This window comes from Columba livia, chromosome 2 (genome assembly GCF_036013475.1).
Source record: "Columba livia isolate bColLiv1 breed racing homer chromosome 2, bColLiv1.pat.W.v2, whole genome shotgun sequence".
Classification (NCBI taxonomy): domain Eukaryota; kingdom Metazoa; phylum Chordata; class Aves; order Columbiformes; family Columbidae; genus Columba; species Columba livia.
The window spans coordinates 52,404,589-52,419,227 of NC_088603.1; the positions used below are offsets into that span (position 1 = coordinate 52,404,589).

The 14,639-nt window shown below is 39.7% G+C and overlaps 2 long non-coding RNA genes across 3 annotated transcripts in view; both read right to left on the reverse strand.

The window, feature by feature from the left end:
* The window catches only part of LOC110357128 (uncharacterized), a 301,741-nt gene that overhangs the window by 225,625 nt on the left and 61,477 nt on the right, over positions 1 to 14,639 (reverse strand). The gene's annotated exons all lie outside the window — the stretch shown is intronic.
* Positions 282 to 6,280, reverse strand: LOC110357141 (uncharacterized). The gene is made up of 2 exons (XR_010470185.1): positions 5,568 to 6,280; positions 282 to 3,409 (listed from the first exon to the last, which is right to left on the reverse strand). It is a non-coding gene; the product is annotated as an uncharacterized LOC110357141 (long non-coding RNA).

Genomic DNA, 14,639 nt, shown 5'->3' on the forward strand with positions numbered 1-14,639 from the left:
ATGAATGCATATCATCGCAGGATGGGCAGAAATCCAGTCACTCGGCACTGGACAAGGCAGGAAGAAAAAGAACATTTTAATTTCTTTTATGGTTGTTGGCTTTGAAAATATTTGTATTGAAATAATTATTGTTTTATTTAACAACACAGCTTCATAATTACAACTTTTAAAACAATGCATTTATTCTCCACAGAATCAGAAAAATGTTCATGTGAATCAAATTACATTTATAGAATATACAGACATTTCTGAAAAGCCAAGCAGAGGGAGATATTTGTGGATTTCTTTTTTCTTAAATGCTTTGCACCAAGGCAGCAAATAAATCACTTATGTACTTTGTGTAGCAATAATAATTAGCTCTTATGTAATCCAGCATAGAAACTCTGCACGGATACTGGCACAGTAAATTAGTCTGAGGTCCTTGTGGTCTAGATGAGCTAAAGAAAGACTCAGTAAAGCAAAGGCTGTGGCCAGCTCAGAAATCCCTCTATGACTACATCCACAAAGCGGAACTCAGCTCCCAGTGTGGAGTTTGTGGGAATGCTGGGGTTATCTCCTGTGTCATTCTTCATCCTCCGGAGGCGACAAAGACCACAGAAGACTCCACACACCTGCCACATAAGTTTGCACCCGCAGTTAGAGGAAGACTGAAAGGTACAGTGGAAACAATTTACAGTAGGGCTACTTGAAATTCTAGATGCCAACCAGTTTTTGCCTGACAGTGCAGATATCACAGGTATGCAAGTTCTCCCAAATTCCTTCCAGAAAAAAATATTTCTGACTGTACAGAGCACTCTCATTCTTTACGCTGTGAGTGATCGCTTCTAGACAGTGCTATGTAATGCCCTTGCATAGTACCCAGGACAAAGATGGGCCTAAGACCACAAACCACTCTCATACCACACCGCCTCTGCTAATTAACCTTGTGAATACCACTCAGTCCCACGTTGCTAGAGCATGCAAGACTTTGCTAACACTCAGCTAAAATCCAGCGATATTTATGACCCAAATGCCTCCCTCAGAACAAGTGTCTTTGCACCTCAGTCCATTTTTCGTTAGGGCCCATTTGACCTAATGCTGTAACAGGTGGCAAATAGCATTTTACTTCCGCAAGCACTATGCCCAAAAGCTAAGGCACCAGGGAGCAACAGAGATGGACTGAAATTAGCAGGGCCATCCCTGAATCAGAGCTAATAAACTCAGATTTTCTATGTAAGTCCACAGAGAATGCTAGCACACTTGGACTCTCTCAGATTTTTCTGTTACTTAGATGATCCCAACCCGTTGTGTTTCCACATGATGGAACACAGTCTGCCTATTCAAAGTCTTACCCAAAGTTAAGCTAGCCAGGCAATAATTAGCCTCAGAATTTGGCCCAGTTTGCAGCCCTATCAATACTGAACACTGTAGAAGAACTTCACACACCTTACAAGTAACCCTTCCCTGTTTGTTTAATCTTGTAACATATTTCTTTGCATGTTCCTCCTTCTCCTTTTTACAACAAAGCTGTGTTTCCTACTCATTAGTTGAAACCATTTTGTCCACATAACATCAGTAACACTCTGGAGAAAGTATTAACTGTTTTGGTGCTTGGTTGTTAAGTATACATAATCTTTATATCAAAATAATTCCCATTTTAAGATAGAAAAACATTCTTCATATGCTAAAGAGAATATTGGACATTCCTCCTGTCTCATCCAGATGAGCTCTCCTTTTGCCAGAAGCAAGAAAGAAGGGATCCACAGAATGCAGATATTTTTTCTCCCCTCCTTTCTTTTCCCATTTACACCCATAGAACAATTTCTCTTGTGCTCATTTGCTGAAATAATAAAGAATTATTTCCCTTCTTAACAATGCTGATGCTGGCAATAAAAGCATATATTAGTGTGGCCCTGGCTGCTCCCATCCTTTTCCTGTTCAAAAGGCAGTTTTACCAGAAAATTCATGAACTTTCTACAACATGCACTTATTGAACTGGAGACTGCTGGAACCAGACTATGGGGACTTGGGTCCACTGACTCAAAGCTAATCTTCACACTTCATCATATCCCAGTTAGCTGAGCAGTGTTGGAGTGTTCAGACCAGCCTGACTCTCTGCAAGCTCATGGCAGAAAACAAAAACAATGCTACTCTATTCCTATCTCTGTAAGAGCAGCAGAGATCTTTTTCCACATGCCAATTTGTATTTTATGACTCCTGAGCTCATCACCTGTGCCTGTACTTCAGCCTTAAACTCAAAAGAGAAGTGTGTCTCTGTGCCTACAGTTATTTAGTCTATGACTGACCCACCAAACAACTGCTAGCTTACTTTTGTGCATCATGATGTGGTAAGCCTGCCATTTGAATGCAATTTGGGTACTCAGTGAACCACAGTACACTGTCTGCCAGCTCATGCATAGCACAGGTAGTGTGTCAAATTATACATTAAACTACCCATGCTACTTCTCATTTATAACATCACATCGCATTATGTCAGGTTACATTGTGTCAAGCCACATCATTTTCTCTAAAGGAAACTCATGTCAGGCAGAATTGCGATTATAACTTCCACTTTTTTATTTCATTTAATATGAATGGTGCATCTGTAATAATACCAGTGACCTCCTCCTTCCTCTTCTATCTCTGAGGACTTCTCACAGGTTTTTATTTTCTTTATTCAAATGCTAGATACAAATTGGTAATTTCTCATCTCAAAATGCATGCTGCCAGTTTAATAAGGGCCCTGTCATCCAGTCCCTCAGGAATGTCTCCTGAAAGAGAAAGAATACAAAGATACTTTATGACTTCAAATCAGTAATATTGACATTCAAGTGGATTACAGTACTTTGCAAACATTAGCTTTTTAAAATATAGCCTGAAACAAAGGTTGGCTTGCAAATGGGTTGGGGCAGCTTCCCTACTTGCTTGTTCACTTTATTTGCTCTGGAGCAATGTGGAATATGTACACACTGCCCAAAGCCACTAGAAGTGTGGATTTGGTAGTGCAGTTTTCCATACTTAGTTACCTGATATTCTTTTTCCAACACCCTTGTTAAATCATCAGGACACTGGAAAATAAACCGGTTTTATATTGGGCACCTGGCATAACAAGGTGTGATCTGAGTACCTGACACACTGTAAAACACTGACTTTGTATTGCTGGAAGTACCAGACCAGGAATGTGTGTGTATATAAATATATGAATGTCTTGGTTGAATCAGGCATCTGCCACAAATTAGCTATGCACATAGTCTGCTTTTTCCTCCACCTTTGTTATAGATGGTTATATCTGCAGCCAGGCTGTAGCTCTCCTTAAACTGAAGGATTCATAGTTGTAAAGCAGTAGAAGAGGAAGGGCAGCTCCAGTACAGCTTTCTCCATAAGGTCTGTCTCATCTTGAAACTCTATGATGAGCTTCTTAATGATGCAACTGCCAATTCCAAAAAAGGTATTAGAGACATGTGCAAGAAGCAGTTGTCATCACCATGAACAGTAACCCCAAAGGTGTAACGAGGGCTCAACACCCCTTGTCCCCAACGTAGGACACCACTCAACCCAGCCAGAGCACCTGGACATTGTGCTATCAAGTGTTTGGGAGAAATCCAGAAGAACGTGAGAGTGACTGCAATCAACTGTATCTAAGATAACTGTCACCTTAATCTTCAATAAGGTCTTGCAACGAGTTCTACTACATTAATTTCATAAATAATTTCCAAAAGCCTCAGACTCTGTGCTGGGTATGCTTATTGTACTGACAACTCAATAAATTTCCTACTTGTAATATTTTCCAGTAATACATAAATTGTATTCCTTATGAAAACATACTGTGAAGAAACAGAGGTTACCGCTGTTTTCATCTAACTGTAACAGGACACAATGTTCAAGTAAAAATAGTTTATAACAGCTCAAATATTAAATACTTTCAGTTTTTAAAAGGAATATGTTTTCTGTAAAAATTTCATTCTACAGAATTCCTTCTTCGATTAAGCCTCTGTTGCTTGTTCATCCAACTGATATAATGATTTATCTTAGATACTTTTAAAAAATAGTATTTCTACTGAACAATAGGATAAAAGATAGTTAAAAAAATGACCAATAAACATGTAAGTTTAGCTCAAACAGTACAGTAAAGATGTATACATATGGTACCAGTTTTTACTACTTGTCACTTGAGTATATTAAACACACTCTCTGTTCATAGAAATCACTTCTCACCTAAGAAAAAGTCCAAGAGACAGAAGAAGAGCAAAAATTACAATTTACTTTTTAGAGCTCTAGCCAGTGAATGTTTGGGTCCAAAAGCTACATTCATGTTTTATAAATAAAGGATGAAATATACCTTCCGTTATATATATGTGCACAGGGATCCCACTGCAATCAAGAGCACAGGATATAAATAATTTAAAGATCTTCACCATAAAGTGTAAACTTGAAATTACAGGACACCAAGACAAGACCTACGCTTCTGGATGCCTTTTTGAAATATTAGATATGAAAGATTAATATGAAAAATAGAACTTCTTGTTTCTTTGTTCATCTAAAGTGCATTGTTGCTACACCACCACATGCTTACAAAACAAGAAGAGATGAACTGTTCTCCAACTTAAGGTTTTCAGTAAATAAGAAGGCAACAATTTTAGTCAAGAGATTCTCAAAAGGAAAAACGCACCCAACATTTGGAGGTACTTGCTATACCAAGTCTTAACAGATGCCTTGTCAGAAATCCACAGGCCTGTAAAAACTGCATTCACCGTGCAGGGAACTGGACAGGATTTACACCTACTTTGCACATACCAGATACTTTCTCTATGATGTTGGCCACATTGCCCAAAGAGTTAGCTAGTGGTCAGGATATGTATGATGATTATGTTTGTGTTCTAGGTACCTGTTTTAAGATGCATAGCACCAGATTTGAGGAACCCATAATCACGCAGGATTTAAATAATAATAACAGTAGCAATTATAATAATAGCAATAATTAATAATACTAAATTGGACACAGTTATAAAAAGTCCATAAAGCAAACACTGAGTCTGGAATTCCAGGCTTGATATTGTGCATTAGTAGATTCCTCAAGAGACACAATACTTGATATTTTAAAAATTAACTCAGTCTGTGCTTTCAGGCCTCTGTTCCCCAGCATTAGGGTGGAGGCATCACTTCATGTCTCTAGTCCATCACAAGCAACATTTAGACACTGCAAACTCTGGACAGTCCCCTAGAGGAGAAGCAGCCATTACACACCAGTAGCAGGGTGTGGGTGAAGTGCCCTGAACACAGCCACATTATGGGCCTGACTGAAAGGAAATACTGAAAAAGTAGCATTTGACAAACAAGGCCTATGAAAAATTATCACTATCCAAACAGTTAATATTTGCAGAGGCCAAGACCAGCATCTCATAGCTCTTGAGGGCTTAACCTTGCAGCCTTAGCTTGTTTTGAACCTATGCCTGCTTTGCTATTGAATGAAGTTTCCTCAGTAGCAATTTTTCCCCATCCTCTCCTATTTCAGAGGGGGTAAGAAAACACCGTGCTCACTATTGTGACCCACAGAGCCCACAAGCTGGGGGCACACAGCCCCAACATACCTGAGCCATACCACACTGGTGAGGGGCTCCCTTGGTGGCCCCAGAGCCCAAGACATGGCTGTAAAGCATAGCCTGGGGAACCTCAACAAGGGGGACAAATCACAGGACTGAGCACAGGTCCACCCACAGCACAACCCCATAGAAAGGAAGCAATGGTTCCAGCTGGGCTAAAATGGAGCCCCTGGGCTGTAGGAAGGCATGGGGAGGCCCCAGGTGGGGCTGCTCAGGGCCATTAAGCCTTATGTGTATCACTAAGGGTTTTGATTTTTTTAAATGAAAAACCTGAGGAGAAAGGGGAGGCCAATTCATTTTCTAACAGGGCCAAAATAATATGTTTTCTCCAAATTGCATTCTGAGAATTGTCTGGCTCCCCTTCACCTGCAGCTTTGCTCACAAAAACATTAAGCCCGAGGCAGAGAGCTGGTATGGAGAATTTCAGCCTGAAGGGTTGAAATTATAAGCAGCAGACAACAGAGTCTGAAAATAGGAAGTCTTTAGCCAAATATCACTAGTTAGTATCACTAACAGCTTCTTCTCTGGCATTAAAAAAAAAAAAGGGAGGGGGAATAGATTCATTTTTGTGAGGAGGGTTATGCAAAATAACATCTTTCATAGCATCACACACTGCTAAATGAACCTTGTTTCAATGCTGCTTACACCAGTGTGGCTTTGATGTAATGCCACTGCTCCTGATTTATTCCAGTTCAAGGGAAAAATGAAGCCATCCGTGTGTGTCTGGGCCTTTTTGTTATTGAACTCTACCAGAAAATACATCAAAACGTCAGGACCGTATCAGCCTGTCAGCTTTACTTCTCAAAAGCCAGAGCAGTGCATAAAATGGCAAAAGATCTTACAGCTCAACAAAACTCTTAATTTTTTTGCTTCTTCAGAGCTTGGCTGTTTTCTGATCCCCTCAGCGCCAAGCATGGTGCACCCTCTTTGTGTGCGATTGCTGTTTGTACCAATAAAACAATCTGTAAAACTGGAGACCCCCCTGGCACTGCATTCAGAAGACACAGTGATAGAAACAGGCAGTGGAGATGTTTGTCTGTGGTCACTCACATCTCCCATCACTGCCACCCTCAGCCACTCCAACAGAAATGGTCACGGGGTGATGTCCACACCATGGAGCCTTTATGGCAGAAGCCAGATCACTTCTCAGTCATCCAGGTTGAAAGGCAAGGGATGCGTTTATCACAAAACAGTTCTGCAACAGCTCTACCCTTGCTGTTGAGCACCATCAAGCCTCTAATGCAGCTCTCTTCTTTGCAGAAGAAGGCCCAACATTTTGCTTCTTATAGCTTCCTGTGTAGAACTTTTTTAATTTGAGCTGAGATGTCTGGATAGAAAAGCTAGCAAGGAAAAATCCAAACTGTGTCTGGAACAGGGCAAGAACATGCTTGTGAATAAATGCCTAAGAGCTTGTAGCTCTTAGATTTTTCTTGGGTTTTTTTTTCTGTGGTTTTGGTTTTTAGGAGCTTCACAGAATCACAGAATGTCAGGGATTGGAAGGGACCTCGAAAGATCATCCAGTCCGATCCCCCTGCTGAAGCAGGAACACCTAGATGAGGCTACTCAGGAATGGGTCCAGGCGGGTTTTGAATGCCTCCAGAGAAGGAGACTCCACAACCCCCCTAGGCAGCCTGTTCCAGTGTTCTGTTACCCTTACTGAGAAGAAGTTTCTTCTCAAATTTAAGTGGAACCTCTTGTGTTCCAGTTTGAACCTATTACCCCTTGTCCTATCATTGGTTGTCACTGAGAAGAGCCTGGCTCCATCCTCGTGACACTCACCCTTTATATATTTGCAAACATTAATAAGGTCACCCCTCAGTCTCCTCTTCTCCAAACTAAAAAGACCCAGCTCCCTCAGCCTTTCCTCATAAGGGAGATGTTTTGTTTTGTTTTGTTAATTTTTTTGTTTGGTTTGGTTTTTGTTTTTAAATTCTCAGACACATTACTTTTTATGATGTTTCTTGTAAAATTGTAGTTAAAATAAAATTGTAATAAAAACAAATATAGCTATGTTATTTTCCTAGTAATATATTGGATTTATTCTGCAGCAACATATAAATTCTAGTGCCCCAAACACCATGTCATCTTTAAAGTTCATTTTGATTTCAATACTTGGGAAAAAAAAAAAAAAAAAAAAAAGGCTAGTATTATCTTCTAAGGCTTTATTTCTGTGATCTTAGATTTTAACCTTTTCTTGCTATGATCTGTAAATAGACGCAAGTTTCTATATAATGAGCTGGAATCTCAGCAGATTTAAAATAGGGATAAGTCTGCCAAGTTGAACCGAACTGTGCCAATTTACTTCAACTGAAGTTCTGGCCCGCAATTCCTAACCCTTTCAGCAACTCCTAACTAGCTTGATACATTCTTTCTCTGTTAATCCCCATTTCTGTAATGAGCAGCATACCAGAAAGAGTTGAAACTTCATTCAAGTGTTCCACATATTCACTAAAATTCTTAGCAACACGAAATAATAGCATCAACCCAGGATACCCTCATTTTAAGGCCTAATGGCTTGATCTATGTGGTTGCTTATAATCTGGCACTTATTGAAAGGCTACAGCTAACATCTGACACCATCTCTGACTTTCAGCCTGGTCATGCTATAAGAATTTGCACAACCTGGTGGGATATTTCATATATAATTGGCGGGCTCATGCATTTCACTGGGAGAGGTAAGCTGTAGAATTGCTCCAAAGTTTTTACTCTAAAGAATTTCTTTTATCTCACTAAAACTTGATGGCTTTTTATGCTTATCTTCCTGACTCAGTATTTATATCAGCCTTATTACAAGAGTATTTGAGCCTATACTTTGTTTTATTGCTGTTTATTTTTTTGGCATGGACCAAACTCTGTAATCCATTTCAGTCTCATGTTATCTTAAACACCATACAAAACAGAACAAGTTCTTTCAGATCTGTATATACTTACCAGAGTTTATATATTCACTCGTACTGTTAGGTCAACATTTATAATAACGATTCTTATTATATTGCATATCTGTTATTATAAGATGATGATCTAGCAGTGCCTGGAGGTCTCAAAAGAGGCTGGCTCATCAAGCGCATAGTGAGAGACAGCTTTATAATCCTGGAGAAACCATCCAAAATGAATTTGGGTTATTTAAGCAGCTGCAGCCTACCTTCTAATTTCAGCCTCTGGACTTGCACCAGACGTCATTTGGAGATGCAGAGTGTGAGATGGCAGGAGATCATTTCCCAACAGTGATATTAGCTCATGTTTCTAGAACAATTCTTAGTGCCTCCCAGACTAAATGTCTTTAATGGCTGTCCCAGGAAAATAAATGGACCATGAGCAGAAATAAGACGGGTTTCAACTGAATAAGGAAATTGTGTGTGAGTTTGAAGTCATTTGAGATTCAGATGGAACTGAGGGTTTAAGAATATGTCTCTGATCCATGTTTGTAGTTGGGTAATTGAAACGGTAATTCTGCCGAGTTTCAGCACTCTGTCATCATCTACATTTAATTTCACCCTCCAGCGTGCTCACTATGCTGCTAAAACCCTATACTAATAGGACACTTTACCGACAATACACTATAGCTGAATGAGAAGCTCCAGAGCTGAAACCACAGAGAACTTCTGGAGAAGGAAAGAGAATAATGGAGAAGTTTGTGATATGGCTAAATCACTCACTGACTTCTGCAAAAGGTGTGGTCTGCCTTGACTCTGCTTTTGGTTTTGGTTAGTTTTGTTTGTTTTTCCAAATGGAATAGATGCTGCCCTGCTCTGCATATTTATTCCATGGATATTGCAAATGCATCTGTCAGACACACAACTGCAAGACAGCAGTGTTTTCATGTGTATCTTTAAAATGGCTAAAATTTGCAGCAGCAAGAAAAACATGAGACCCTTTCTCCTTTTACCTCTGATGCTAGAGCGTAAGACTAGGCTAATATATAGGATTATACAGGGATTAGGATAATATTAGGTTTCTATATACTTATGATAATTATATAAGTTAATACTAGAGAATAAGAATTGGCTAGCATATATTTCTGCATGGAAGGTCTTCCAGATATACCAAGGACCATTTTCATACTACGCATCAACTACTGGTCCTGTTGCCTACATACACAGTACCCACTAGTGTAAATGGCTTCCTGTCCCATCATTCCTACAGGAGTTCAGCGCCACAGAGACGACCTGCAGCATGCCCCTTCTCTCCTTGACATTCATCCTGTTTTTCTGCTCACCCTTTGACATCTGCTGACAGCCTCCTGCCTCATTCATTGGCAATTGTCCACAATATGAGTAGCACACTGGCAAAAATAATGGTCTCTGTATGCACTCCATACTGCATATGAAAATATTTTTCCACTACTGAAGGAATATGCAGGCCAGCCTGCAGACAGCAACATGGGAGAAAGACAACCATCCCCTGAAATAAATAGTCCAGTGAGAGCTAATCAACTTGCTATAAAAAGTGATTGCACTTAATAAAGTTGTTAGCATGCAGAAACAAAGTTTTGCACTAGTGTGGGAGTGAATCTAAACAGCTGATCCTTTGCAAAGGGTCTTCCCATTAGCAATCTCACAACAGAAATTCCTAGAGGTGTTAGGAATCTGTAACATAAACCTGTACTTGAAATGAAAACTTTCATCGTCCTGTGTAAGGCTTTCCTTAATTTCAACCAACAATACTATCTTCCACAGCTGTTGTTTCTCTCTAGATCCTTAACAAGCTTCAGTCAAATCTAATACACATCTCACTTGCTCAAGGCACTCAAACCAGACATCCTTTAGAGTCACAAAAAAACTCTGTCAGTGATATTGCTGAGTTGAAAGCAGACTGGTAGGTTCAATAAGTGTAAGAAATGCATGCCTTTGTGTGTGAAAGGTTTAAAAGAAAGTTAACAGATGTCATTCCTGTTCTTACAATCTAAGTTACCTCACATGCAGGTAGAAAACCAGTATAAAAACACAATTAGTAATATGCCCTTACAAGCTTTATATTTGCACTGCTACCTACTCATTCACATGCCCAGTGTGCACACACATTTTAAGATTCAGTCCTCAGTATAATGTTAATTATGTCTTGGTTTGCATTTAAAATATTTTACAGGCCATTCAGCCATTCCAGGAACTGTGTACTGGAGGGGAAATTAGAGCCCTCCTAAAGCCAAAGGGAGTTTTGCCATGGACTGCTGTATCTCAGCCCAGGCACTCAGTGTGAGCTAAACTGAGGCTGCAGTTATTGCTCTAGCATTTTGTAACCGCAGAAACAGAAGCCAGTGGCTAAAATAGAGTAGTAAGTGCCAAAAGCCACCATTTCAGTTGTTTCTTAACTATGTCATACCCTATCTAAATACCCTCTAAAAGACACTGCATTACCAAAGTCATTAGCAAGTCATTTTGTTTTCATTATATCCACATTTTCATCCAGAAACAGAGGAGAAAGGTAATCAGATCTCTTGCTCACCTACACACACTGCATGTTAATGCAGTTATGTATTTTTTTCTTTGATTGCTTTCTTAATGCTAGACAAAAGAGTGTTTTGGCACTTACTAAGAGCATACTAAACCCACATCAACTGTACATATGAAGAAATACAAACCTAACCCTTTCTTATACCAAACTTCTTCCTCTGCTTTCAAAAAGATATGGGAGAAATCAGAGTCACGGTTCAGAACACTAGGTCCCGTCTATTTGCCTATTTATATTAAGAAAACACTCCTGGCATCCCAGAGCAATCACCAGTGCTAGACCTGCTGGCCAAACTAGCTCTCAGCAATGAGAAACGAGGGTATTTACCCAAGGCCATCCTCCAAAAGGAGAAAGTGGGTGAGTTACACAAGTTGCCGAAGGAATTTGCTGTTCTGGGGCCAATGCAGTCTGGTGTCAGCTTGTTCGCAGGGCCTACCCAGCTGCAACTGTGACTTTAAATCAAGGTTCAATTTGCATGTACCGACAAGTCAGTATGACTCTTTAAACAATATTTTCACCTTGTTTAATTTCACTTATTTGTTTTGACATATAACTTGACTTCAGCCCCATTAACACTCTCTTGGCTACATAATGTGGCTGGCACAGTTTAAACTGACCATCCCTCAGGGCAGAGGTATAAAGTGTCTGTTGCATGAATAATTCCCTGAAAGTGCTCAGTGTCTGCTCAGGACATTGTGAACCACCTATCTCGAAACAGAAACAAATCAGGGTGGAGCCACTCCAAGCGCTGGTCACCTCAGGCATATTTTGCTCCTTCTCTTGATTAAACAGATTCAGACTGTCACAGATCAAATGCGGACGGGGCATAGCCTAATTAAAAACCTTCTTGAGTATCACATGAATGACTAACAGACACCCATACATAGCATGGTAAAAGACATGTAATTGGTTAATACTTGATTGAATGGCACTGCCACACCAAAACACAGGATCAGCATGTCAACATAAATGAAACATGGATGTACCAGAGCATGAAGGTTAATTAAATGAAAAGCTTCATCTGATGGAAGAAACTAGATACTTGCTTCCTCTTTATGCCTTGGCAAATCTCCGTTTTAGGTCCCATACTAAGTAAATCCACAGTATCGGTGGGGTTGTTTCCAGTTGTATCTGTGTTGTCTTGTATCAGCATAAGACTGGGCATCCATAAATTCTCAATGGCCATCAAGTCTTTTTCCTCAAAAAATGCCAATGTCTCCTTTCACAGATACCTGTCTACACACTTGGTGGACTTCGTTCTCAGCACTTCACTGGTCTTGCTGATTGTCATTAAAAATTTTTCTGCTTTCTGCCACATTTCATGGATTGCTGACTCCCCTGCTAAGTATCTGTAGAGTGCTCCAGCTCACTGTATTAGTAAACACTAATATTCCAGATTCTGTCTGAAATTTTCTACTCTTGCTGCCTTCCCAGTCATGAGATAGCACATACATTTATCAACACAGCCATGCAACAGGAGGTTGTTTAATAACACGTTCCCAAGGAGCCAGGAACTACAAGCATTAAAATCATTGCAAGCTCTGTCTGAACCAGCTGGACACCCTGGATTTGAGTCACACATAAAGTGGATACAAAACTTCTGGGACAGCTTTTGCTCTCAATCTGTCATTCTTATAAAATGATCATTTAAAAAAATAAAATGTTCAGTGCAGAATACTCAGGAGAATCTGAATTCTAATTCATTACCAAGGCATCTAGCATTCAACTGACAGTGATGCAGGCATACCTAAATAAAGAAGGTGCTTGGAAGACAGAAAAGCAGAAGACATTTTCCTTACTGCTTTTTTCACACTCCTCATGCAAACCTATTGTGCTCAATGGTACAGATAAAAGTAGAACAGTTACTGGTTAGGCTTGCTGCAGCAGAAAATCATTATGAGAAGTCTTTTGGGGTAACCAGACACCGGAGTGGCCATTTCTAACTTGTTATTAATGATCACAGTGCTGATACAAAGACCACTACAGGCAATTGGAAGACTCTGACTGACTAATGGGATTTTGAACAGCCCTGAATGGATTCATCCGTGCAAAGATTTCTGTTGGGAAATCGGGGTGGGTGTAAATGTGAGTACACAGACAACTCAGAGCCACTGTGATAAGCAAAATCCTGTAGCTGAGGAGTTATTTTCACTTTTATTGAAGGACATATCTTGAGGTAAAGGTAAAATGCAAGATTTTTTTCGTTCATCTTCTGGATGGAGAATATTTTAAATCATGTTTTTAGGCTTTTTTTTTTCCCACACACAGTTTTCTTTCTTTCCTATGCAATCTGAGATTCTTTCATTGTAGCACCAAGAATTAGTGGAAAACAACACATATAATAAGATTTATGGTAAAGGTAAGATTTGACAAAAGCACACTCATCACTGAGGAATCCTTATGGACATCCTCCACCTCCCCCACTTAAATGCAGCAGCAGTTACCAATGTCATAATATTCTTAACATGTAAGACTTTACTATGTGTGATTCCTCGTGAATAACTAACATTTGTCTCTTTCAGGCAGCTGGTATAACACACATCTATGGAGTTCAAGATATTGCTCATTTAGATTTCCTTATTTAGCATCTGAGCCTCATGCCTCTGCCATTTCTCATGGCACATCTTATTTTTGAAAAGAGTCCTAATGATTCTCAGTGGCTTAGTTTAACAGAGAATAGAGTAGACATCAAAGGTCTATACCTGAGTTACCCATCTCTGTAATTCTATGGTCAGGCTTCTAATCTGAATTATGCAGATGCTTTCTAGAGCCCTAATTCTGCTGGGCTTTTTTGGCAGAACAAAGAAGTCAGTAAATAAGTGAATTTTATATTTCAGTATCATGTTCAGTGCATGGTTATAAGCATAGCTCCTTTAAAAACACCGGCAGTTGAAATCTTCTGTGACACTTCACAACATTATTTCTCCCCAAATTACTTTAATTCTGAATTTACAGCTGCAGGCACAAAGATGGGAATGTTTTGTGATGATTTCTTCTGTCCTCGGTTAATTAGCATGTGGAAAGACTGTCATCCCTGGAGCGTGGATGGCTGGTGTCTGGAAGGCAATCAGATTTTCTAAACAAGGCCAGCTGCAGATGGGCCAGATTAATTTTTCTTTGAGTTCAAATAGGGAAAAAAAAATGCATGAGTCATGGAGCTGCTGTATTTACAGATGGCCCAAATGTGAAAGGCCACAGTGCTCCCAAAGAAGTTGCTATAGAACATATCGCTTATTCAGGGGTGACAGCATCTTAATGCCTTTGAACTGCATTAATATCTACTAACAGTACTATTGACAGGGATTCATCCATTTATTCTGTGGAAATATTACCCGGCAAGAGCAGAGTGCAAATGTTACAGAATCACTTTTCTAGACAGAGGCGAGTAATAACAATAGTGCCCAAGGAAGGTGCCTAACACTACCACTGATTTGAGGTTAGAAATTCTTATACTACTGCACAAAACAGAAGGAAAGAAACAACATAGCAAATCTTTCTCCCCATTAATTTAAATATCTGAAAGGGAAGGAAAGTCTCCCTGGAGAGAGGCTATCTGATTTTGGACTTTTTGCTGGAAGACCTGTGTCTGTAGGCCCAGCCTTTTGTAGACCA